This window comes from Pseudophryne corroboree, chromosome 1, assembly GCF_028390025.1.
Source record: "Pseudophryne corroboree isolate aPseCor3 chromosome 1, aPseCor3.hap2, whole genome shotgun sequence".
In the NCBI taxonomy this organism is placed as follows: Eukaryota; Metazoa; Chordata; class Amphibia; order Anura; family Myobatrachidae; genus Pseudophryne; species Pseudophryne corroboree.
Window position 1 is genome coordinate 1,083,069,705 of NC_086444.1, and position 10,040 is coordinate 1,083,079,744.

The 10,040-nt window shown below is 46.6% G+C and overlaps 1 protein-coding gene across 8 annotated transcripts in view; it reads right to left on the bottom strand.

Annotated features, from left to right (window-relative positions):
* N4BP2 (NEDD4 binding protein 2) overlaps window positions 1–9,839 on the bottom strand; it is a 272,998-nt gene extending 263,159 nt beyond the window's left edge. For 3 of the 8 annotated variants that reach the window (XM_063921079.1, XM_063921086.1, XM_063921064.1), the window contains exon 1: window positions 9,653–9,837. The gene's annotated coding sequence lies outside the window, so the exon portion shown is untranslated. Of the gene's footprint in view, window positions 1–3,619; window positions 3,674–9,396; window positions 9,464–9,652 lie in introns of those variants that run through there. The other 5 variants (XM_063921039.1, XM_063921054.1, XM_063921072.1 and 2 more) reach the window with 4 other exon arrangements.
* Between the last annotated feature and the right edge of the window lie 201 nt (window positions 9,840–10,040).

A 10,040-nucleotide genomic window follows, 5' to 3' on the forward strand; every position in this document is an offset into this window, starting at 1 on the left:
CAGCAGTTGCCGTGGCCACCAGGTCCGATGGACCGACCCCAAAAAACTCCTCTTCCTTTATACGGCAATACACCTTTTTGCCGTTTGGAATCTGCATCACCTGACCACTGTCGTGTCCATAACATCTTCTGGCAGATATGGACATCGCATTTACTCTTGATGCCAGAGTGCAAATATCCCTCTGTGCATCTCGCATATATAGAAATGCATCCTTTAAATGCTCTATAGTCAATAAAATACTGTCCCTGTCAAGGGTATCAATATTTTTAGTCAGGGAATCCGACCAAGCCACCCCAGCTCTGCACATCCAGGCTGAGGCGATCGCTGGTCGCAGTATAACACCAGTATGTGTGTATATACTTTTATGATATTTTCCAGCCTCCTGTCAGCTGGTCCTTGAGGACGGCCCTATCTATAGACGGTACCGCCACTTGTTTTGATAAGCGTGTGAGCGCCTTATCCACCCTAAGGGGTGTTTCCCAACGCGCCCTAACTTCTGGCGGGAAAGGGTATACCACCCATAATTTTCTATCGGGGGGAACCCACGCATCATCACACACTTTATTTAATTTATCTGATTCAGGAAAAACTACTGTAGTTTTTTCACATCCCACATAATACCCTCTTTTGTGGTACTTGTAGTATCAGAAATATGTAACACCTCCTTCATTGCCTTTAACGTGTGGCCCTAATAAGGAATACGTTTGTTTATTCACCGTCGACACTGGATTCAGTGTCCCTGTCTGTGTCTGTGTCGACCGACTAAAGTAAACGGGCGTTTTAAAACCCCTGACGGTGTTTTTGAGACGTCTGGACCGGTACTAATTGTTTGTCGGCCGTCTCATGTCGTCAACCGACCTTGCAGCGTGTTGACATTATCACGTAATTCCCTAAATAAGCCATCCATTCCGGTGTCGACTCCCTAGAGAGTGACATCACAATTACAGGCAATTGCTCCGCCTCCTCACCAACATCGTCCTCATACATGTCGACACACACGTACCGACACACAGCACACACACAGGGAATGCTCTGATAGAGGACAGAACCCACTAGCCCTTTGGAGAGACAGAGGGAGAGTTTGCCAGCACACACCAAAAACGCTATAATTATATAGGGACAACCTTATATAAGTGTTTTCCCTTATAGCATCTGTTTTATATATTTCTAACGCCAAATTAGTGCCCCCCCTCTCTGTTTTAACCCTGTTTCTGTAGTGCAGTGCAGGGGAGAGCCTGGGAGCCTTCCCTCCAGCCTTTCTGTGAGGGAAAATGGCGCTGTGTGCTGAGGAGATAGGCCCCGCCCCTTTTTCGGCGGCCTCGTCTCCCGCTTTTAACGGATTCTGGCAGGGGTTAAATATCTCCATATAGCCTCCGGAGGCTATATGTGAGGTATTTTTAGCCAAAATAGGTTTTCATTTGCCTCCCAGGGCGCCCCCCTCCCAGCGCCCTGCACCCTCAGTGACTGCCGTGTGAAGTGTGCTGAGAGGAAAATGGCGCACAGCTGCAGTGCTGTGCGCTACCTTTAGAAGACTGAGGAGTCTTCTGCCGCCGATTCTGGACCTCTTCTTACTTCAGCATCTGCAAGGGGGCCGGCGGCAAGGCTCCGGTGACCATCCAGGCTGTACCTGTGATCGTCCCTCTGGAGCTGATGTCCAGTAGCCAAGAAGCCAATCCATCCTGCACGCAGGTGAGTTCACTTCTTCTCCCCTAAGTCCCTCGTTGCAGTGATCCTGTTGCCAGCAGGACTCACTGTAAAATAAAAAACCTAAGCTAAACTTTTCTAAGCAGCTCTTTAGGAGAGCCACCTAGATTGCACCCTTCTCGGCCGGGAACAAAAATCTAACTGGCTTGGAGGGGGGTCATAGGGGGAGGAGCCAGTGCACACCACCTGATCCTAAAGCTTTACTTTTTGTGCCCTGTCTCCTGCGGAGCCGCTATTCCCCATGGTCCTTTCAGGAACCCCAGCATCCACTAGGACGATAGAGAAAATACATTATCATTAATTGGAATGGGTGCACTAGAGGTACTGCACTATGTTCAGATATTTTTAAATAAAAAAAAAAGTTATTTTTCTTAGTTTTCACTTAGTTTGTAGGTGCAAACTAAAAGCCGCCATTTCTCCTTCTGCAGCTTGGTCGACCTTATAAATGAATAGCAAAAAGTTCCTGTCAGTTTTACCCATAGTAAATAGTTGCACAACCTATTGGGCAGCTATATTTCACGCTACGCTACATTTTACAAGAAAACATTCCTTTGATTTTGCGGACTGAATTCTTTTTAAAGGCAACACATTCCCCAAACAAGCACAGATTCATGCATCCAGTCTTCTGCACCGATTGTTGCAGTTCCCGTCTTCCTGCCCTAATCAGACTTCAACAATTCCTGAACGCAGTGGCCAGACTAATTTTCCTTTACAAAGCCTTTGTCTATTACTGTTCCACACTTTCAGTCCCAGCATGGTTTGATTTACTAGAATATTCTCCTAGCTCTAGCACCACACATTCCCCACCCATCTATAAAATAAAACATGCATGCCGAGTATGTACAGCTGAATCAATGACGTGACAAGGAAACGGTGTTAGTAAATAAATGCAGTGTGTCACCACAGAGGTTCTGAAAGCTTCATAGTGCCAGAGACTTCCGGCTAGAGACACCTACGTTACATCAGCCTCCGTTTGCACTAAGTGCATTCATCTATAAGAAATGAAGTATAAACATGCTCTTTATGAATGAATCAGAACATATACGGGCGTGTACTTTTCTGCCTTTACATTTGATCATGCAACACTTTTGCAATAAGTGATGCAACATGAATTCAGCCCATTTACAATGTGCACAAAATAGGCAAACACCATACAAACATGGATTCTAGGACTTTGGTGATAAACATTAGCTGTCAGTAACCTCCGACAACAGCACCGGAACTCGCCCCCCTCTCATGGCCCTATCTTTCCACAGAGTCGTGGTTTATCGTACGCAGACTTTGAATACAAGTCGGCATATAGCAGCGCTTACTTGCAGGAGTGAGATCATGGCAAATAGGACTGAGCCCAGTATATCCAAGTATTTTTATTCTATTTTAAATAGCTACAATAAAGCCAATATAAATACATTTTCTTATACATGTGAACCCTGTTTTGTTCCAAAAGAACAAAAATGCGACAACACAATGGGGCAGATGTATTAAGCCTGGAGAAGTGATAAATCAGTGATTAGTGCAAGGTGATAACGTAGCAGCCAGTCAGCTCACATATTGGAGCTGATTGGCTGGTGCGTTTATCACCTTGCACTTATCACTGGTTTATCACTTCCTTATGCCTTCTCCAGGTTAATACATCTGCCCCTCAGTGTCCCGACATAACTCAGACATACATCCACTGACACAGCTTTCCAATCCTCCAGCCAGCTCTCAATCACCAGCTATCGCATTCCTATATACTTGTACTCTTGTTTGAAGACATCAAAAATCATCAATATACTTAACGTTGATTAATGAATCAATATGTTAAATGATCAAACAGAACCCCCTCCCCCCCCACTAAGCTACCAATGTATAAAAGCAGTAATATAATATTGTTAGAGAACTACCAAAAAGTGGTATACGCAGAATTCATTACCTCTCAGCTCCATACAGAACTCCTGCAGACTGGTATTTTCCCCATCGGCTCTCTTATCAGACCCCAGCAGCAAGCAGCCAAGGTCTCCTGTGAGCGTCACCCGGAGCTGCATTTCAGTGTGTTACAACTACGCACACGTGTTATCAGACAAAACACAGCATACTTTCTCATCGTACAGTATGAAACAAATCATTGTCAGTTCATATCGATGTCAGTAAGTCCTTTTAAAATTAACTGAACAGCAAATTCTGCACAAAAAAGGGCCTGATAGCCGACAGAACAACTGACATTGGGGGTCATTCCGACCTGTCTGCACGCTGCGGTTCATCGCAGCGGTGCAAACGGGTCGGTTCTGCGCATGTGCGGCGGCCGCAATGCGCACGTGCGCAATAACGAAGAAAGCGATCACTGCTGCGATCGCAAGAAGAGTGACAGGCGGAAGGCGTTCCGGGGCGTCAACCGACTGTCTTCTGGGAGTGGATCAGCGAATGCAGGCGTGTCCAGGCGTTTGGAGGGCGGTTGTCAGACGTCAATTCCGGGATCTTCATAGCTGGATTCAATGCACAGGGTAAGTAACTGCAGGGCTGGTCTTGTTTCACACAACTTCTTTAGCATAGCAGGGCTCAGCAAGCGATCACAGCCTTGCTATGCTAAAATACACTCCCACATAGGCGGCGTCTACTTTATCGTACGAGCAGCAAAAAGTTGCTGCGTGTGATCAACTCAGAATGACCCCCATTGTGTGTAACGTCTGATACTTTAGAGGGGAGAAAAACTGCTTAATTGAGTAACTCTCCTTTCACAGGTATTATTATCCCAGGGAAACATGCTCCAAAAAAAATATACAGTAGGTGTGTACTGTATACCCAACAGTGTTTGCAGAACAGTTTTTTTTTTTTTATTAAACAGTGGAGACCATAAGTTAAGGAGTCACTTGAGACTCCAATACAGATGTGCCCACATACACCTTTGCTCAGATCACACCAAATAGCCCCATGTGGTCTGCAGCTGACTCCGATACTCATCTGAGGCAAGTGTCCCGGCAGAGACTTTTTCTTAAAATATGAATCTTTACACGCATCACTAATGCAACAAATATACAATGCAAGTGTACACCGACTACTGGTGCTGGCATTTCATGTGGGATCCGGTATCTAGGTCGACAGGGTCTCTAGGTCGACATGTGGGATCCGGTCTCTGGGTCAACACTATCTAGGTCGACCACTATTGGTCGACAGTAGAGATGAGCCGGTTTGGTTTTACTCGGATTTACCCGAATCTCCTTATTGGCTCACGGACGTCAGGTGTTTTGGTAAACCAATAAGAAAAATCCAGAAAAAAAGAACTTGCGATAATTCTGGTGTTAAGAACCGAGTAAATCCGAACCCGCTCATCTCTAATCGACAGTAACTAGATCGACAGGTCAAAATGTCGACATGAGTTTTTCACAAATGTTTTTCTTTTTTTTTAACCTTTTCATACTTAACGATCCACATGGACTACGACTGGAATGGTAACCTGTGCAGAGCGCAGTGGTAGCGGAGTGAGGCACCTTGCCCGAAGCATGGCAAACGAAGCGAGCGAGGGGACGCGGTGCACTAATTGGGGTTCCCGGTCACTCTACGAAGAAAACGACACCAAAAAAAAAAAAACATTAAAAAAACTCATGTCGACCTTTTGACCTGTCGACCTAGACCATGTCGACCTAAACCACCTGTCGACCAATAGTTGTCGACCTAGTTACTATCTACCTTCCATACCACACCCTTTCACGTACATCTGTGTGCAGCACAGCAAGTAATCCGTGTAAGACAACAAAAGACAGAACTCTAATACAAGTGACTCGCACCACACATGGTTTTACCTTATCTGCAAGTTTATACTAAATCCAAAAGTACTAATTCAGTGTCCCTGATACAGCGTGAGCAACTTTCTATGCGGCTACAATGCAAGTTTCAGGAAAACTGGATTTAGTAGTAGGCCTAAGTTGCATTCATTTTTTTAAACAATCCTTTGCATGGGAGTCACAATTTACATCTTCCATACATTTAACAGCCTTCTACCTGCAAGGAAATCCATGTGATGAGACTTTGGGGTCGACTCAATTCAGCGCGCTGTTAATAGCGCCGGGAAAGAGGTCCCGGAGCTATTCAATTCAGCGCACTGTTAAGTTTGACTACATGATTTCTGATTGCACCCCTCTTGAAGTGTGAGGAAAAATCCAACACAACATTGGGGCTAATTCAGACCTGTTCACTCGCTAGGGTTTTTTTGCAGTCCTGCTTTCGCATAATCACCGCCCGTAGGGGAGTGTATTTTCACTTTGCAAGCGTGCGAGTGTAGCAGAGCTGTACAAACAGATTTTGTGCAGTCTCTGCGCAGCTCAGGACTTACTCAGACGCTGCAAACACTTCAGCCTGTCCAGGACCGGAATTGACGTCTGGAACCCTCCCTGCAAATGCATGGACACGCCTGTGTTTTTCCAACCACTTCCAGAAAATGGTCAGTTGACACCCACAAACGGCTTCTTCTTGTCAATCTCCTTGCAAACTCCCGTGCAAACGGATGCTTCGCACAAACCCATCGCTGAGCGGCGATCTGTTTGTGCGATGCACCTGCGCAATACGGAGCATACGCAGTTTAGACATCCTTTATGACTACCGAAACAATGAAACCTCTTTCCACCAGACTGGAAATCACTGTCCTGAGAGATTCCATCTTGAATTCGAGTTTCTTTTGGTATAAATTTAGGAGGCCAATCCTAAATTTCCATTTAGGATTGGCCTCTGTCCGGACTCAGGACCACGAAAAAGGCTTGATTAAACGGCTTCACCCTGTTGTGACGGGGGAACCAGGACAATGATATGATTCAGACACATTTTTTGTATTGCGTCGCATACTACTTCCCTGTTCGGAGGAGAACTGTAAGGCCGATTTTAAAAATCGTTGAGGGGAAACGTCTTGAAAAGTGCCAGTCTTCCGAATGAATCCAGAACTGACTGAAGAGTTTTTGGGGGGTTTTTTTTAGAAGCGCCCCCACCGATGCGGCCTCCCGCAAGAGAGCCCCAGCGGTATGCAGTGGATTCGGCGGACGCAGAGGATGGTTTCTGCACCTGTGATCTGGAAGAGACTGCGGATCTCTTCCCCCTTCCCTTTCCTAAACCTGCAAAGAAAAGGGAATATAACTTCTTGTGCAACTATTGGGTCGAGATGACGGCATCCGATAATGATGCGTCTTCATTTGTTGTGCTTGACCATAGGACCCGAAGGTTGACTTACCTGCGGCCATTGCCGAGATCAAACAACTAGGCCATCACCAAACAAGGCTTCTCCTTCATAGGGAAGAGGCTCCATTTCTTCTTGCAGTCAGCATCACACTGGTGAATGCACAACGACCGCTTAGCCGAGACCGCTATAGAAATGGCCTGTGAATCCAAGAGTCCAATTCCCCTGCAGTCTCACGTAAGCATTGCGCAGCGTCCTTGATATGACCCAACGTAAGGAGTATCTCCTCTCCCTCCAGGGTACCTATATCGGACGACAAGGTATCCAGTCATTTTTGAATACTACTACTCACCCATGCGCCTGCCATGGCAGGTCTAAGTAAGGTATCCGTGGTTACATAGCTAGGATATAGCGTAGCTTCCTGTATACGATCCATTGGATTTGTGACATGGTCCCATGCAGAGCAGGGCGTGACTCACACTTTATTCTGTCTGCGGCGGGAACGAATAACCATCGGAAGCCACCAGGATTCTTTCTCAAACAGAGTGTCAGTACCTGAGATTTGCTATCCGTATATATCTATACATACATATACATAGTACTATATAAATATAAACATATATTAATCCACATACATATAAAGACCCTCCGTCAGGAACAGCAGGGATCTCCGTGACGTTAATAAGTCCTTAATTGCACAATATTGGATCTAATCAGAAAACAATCTGGCCGACACAAGAATCAGTATCCGTGTCGGTATCAGGGGGTAGCAACTGGGCAAGATAACATTTTATGTTATTCATGTACTGAATATGTTAATCATGTACTGAATGCCCTCATCCAATTTTGGATCTAAACTGGAATCACTATAGTCGACACTGGAATTTGTGTCCGTGTCGGAATCAGTATGTAACATTTCTAATCTCTTACAGATATGCTCCATATTTGCATTCAAGACATTCACCCAGCAGGAGTCGGCGGTGCCGACACGGTCACCCCCTCATACGTCCGTGTCCCTAATATAGCTTCCTCCTGGGAAGAGCACTCAGCTCTCAGACATGTCGACACACATGTATCAAACACCAATAGACACACCGGCTTAAATGAGACAGACCCACAGTAAGACTGTCCGATGGACACAGAGAGGATTTTTGCACGCTCACAACTCAGCGCAATCATGTGTGAATAGGCTCATGATAACAGATTTACAGCGCATTATCTGAAATACACTGCCCAAATTACACTGTGCCCCCCCTTTTTTTTAGCACCCTGAGACTTGTGTAAGCAGTAACGGAGGACCAGCATCTCCGCTATGTAGGAGAAAATGGCGCTGAGCTGTGCTGGCCGAGTGAGGAAGAAGTCCCGCCCCCTTCTTCCCCCTCTTAAATAAATAATTAACGTCTCTGGCGGGGGTAGGACAGTGCCTAGGTACTAATGTCCCCTTCTGCCAGCCAAAAAAAGAGGAATTACACATGCTGCCCAGGGCGCCCGTCCCCCCCCCAACGCCCTGCAGTGCCTGTGAAACGGGAGCATGACGCGCAGTGTTCTCGCCCGCCGCGCGGTACCTCATAATGCAGTCACTGAAGTCTTTTCTTCTGCTATTTACCTGTCTTCTGACTTCTGGCTCTGTAAGAGGGTGACGGCAGGCTATGGGACCGAGCATCTGAGCGTACCCAGCGATCAAACCCTCAGGAGCTAATGGTGTCCTGTAGCCAGAAGCAGAGCCCTTGATCTCACTAGAAGTGGGTCATAACTTCTCTCCCCTTAGTCCCACGAAGCAGGGAGGTTGTTGCCAGCAGCCTCCCTGAACATAAAAAAACTCACAAAACTGTATTTTCAGAGAAACTCAGTGGAGCTCCCCTGGAGTGCATCCAGTCTCACTGGGCACAATTCTAAAACTGGAGTCTGGAGGAGGGGCATAGAGGGAGGAGCCAGTTCAGACACTTTGAAAGTCTTAAAGTGCCCATGTCTCCTGCAGATCCCGACTATACCCCATGGTTCTGAATGTGAGCCCAGCATCCTCTAGGACATATGAGAAATGTAGTTTCAGGTCAACTGGAGAGCCACAGGTTGGCCTGGTCTGCCAAAGATGGTTTGTGTGCCATCTATGGCACCATCAGTTGCAATCATCAGTGGCCATTGCTACCATGAGCCGGTTTAAAGGGATGGTATAATAAGCATATGTAAACCTAAAATTGTCCCACATTTGCGGGTTACATGTAAAAGCAGCCAATATTTGCCCTGCATGCAAAGAAATACAGAAATGTGCACCCCCTGCATTGCAATATGGTTGTCCAAGTGCAAAGTCACTAGCAGTCATTTTCTTTCCAATACACGATTGTTATGCAATAGCACAGTTTATTTCTTCACACTGCGATGCTTTTAATAAACCAGCTGGACCTTCATGTGGCGCACCTTTGTGCTCTGCGTTATAACCCAACCAAGGACTCCAAGCTGTGAAAGAAGATTCAAGTCATCAGCTCTGGTGTACTGGTGTCCAGGCACAGCCAGGAATGCAGTGAGGGACTGACCTGCCCCCCTACACTACTCACCCCTATAGTAAGTAAGGGCAACATAAGAAATGTTTTATCTTCCAGGCATCCTTACATCCTTGGTACTGAATATCACAGTGACTGCTAGAACTTGGAATAACTAGTCTCCATAGATAGCACTGGCAAAGTAAGCAGCTATGGGGGGGTGGGCAGATGGCTCAGAACTACAAGTCCCAGAATCCTCTACTCTACTCTACTCTACTCTACTCTACTCTACTCTACTCTACTCTACTCTGCCCCACTGCGGCCTATTTACCTCACACAGCGAGCACGACTCCCCCTCACACCAAGCGACCTCCAGTCCCCGACACCGTACGGAAAGCCCGGTCACTCGCTCGACAACCAGGAACTTCTCCCCGCAGAGAAAGCAGATTCGCATCACGTGACCCAGCCCCGCCTCTCTTCCCGCAGCAACAGTACCACGAGAGCGTTCTGTACAATAACAGAGCCACTTCCGCCAGCCACGCAGCCGCGGGCGCCACCATGCGGCGCGGAGGGGTTACAGCCGTGTTTCAAAGTTCAAACACACCCAAGTAATTTTCCTAGGGGCAGATGTATACTAAGCCTTGGAGAGAGATAAAGTAAAAACCAATCAGCTCCTGGCATTTCTCAAACACAGCCTGTAATGTAGTAGTTAGGAGCTG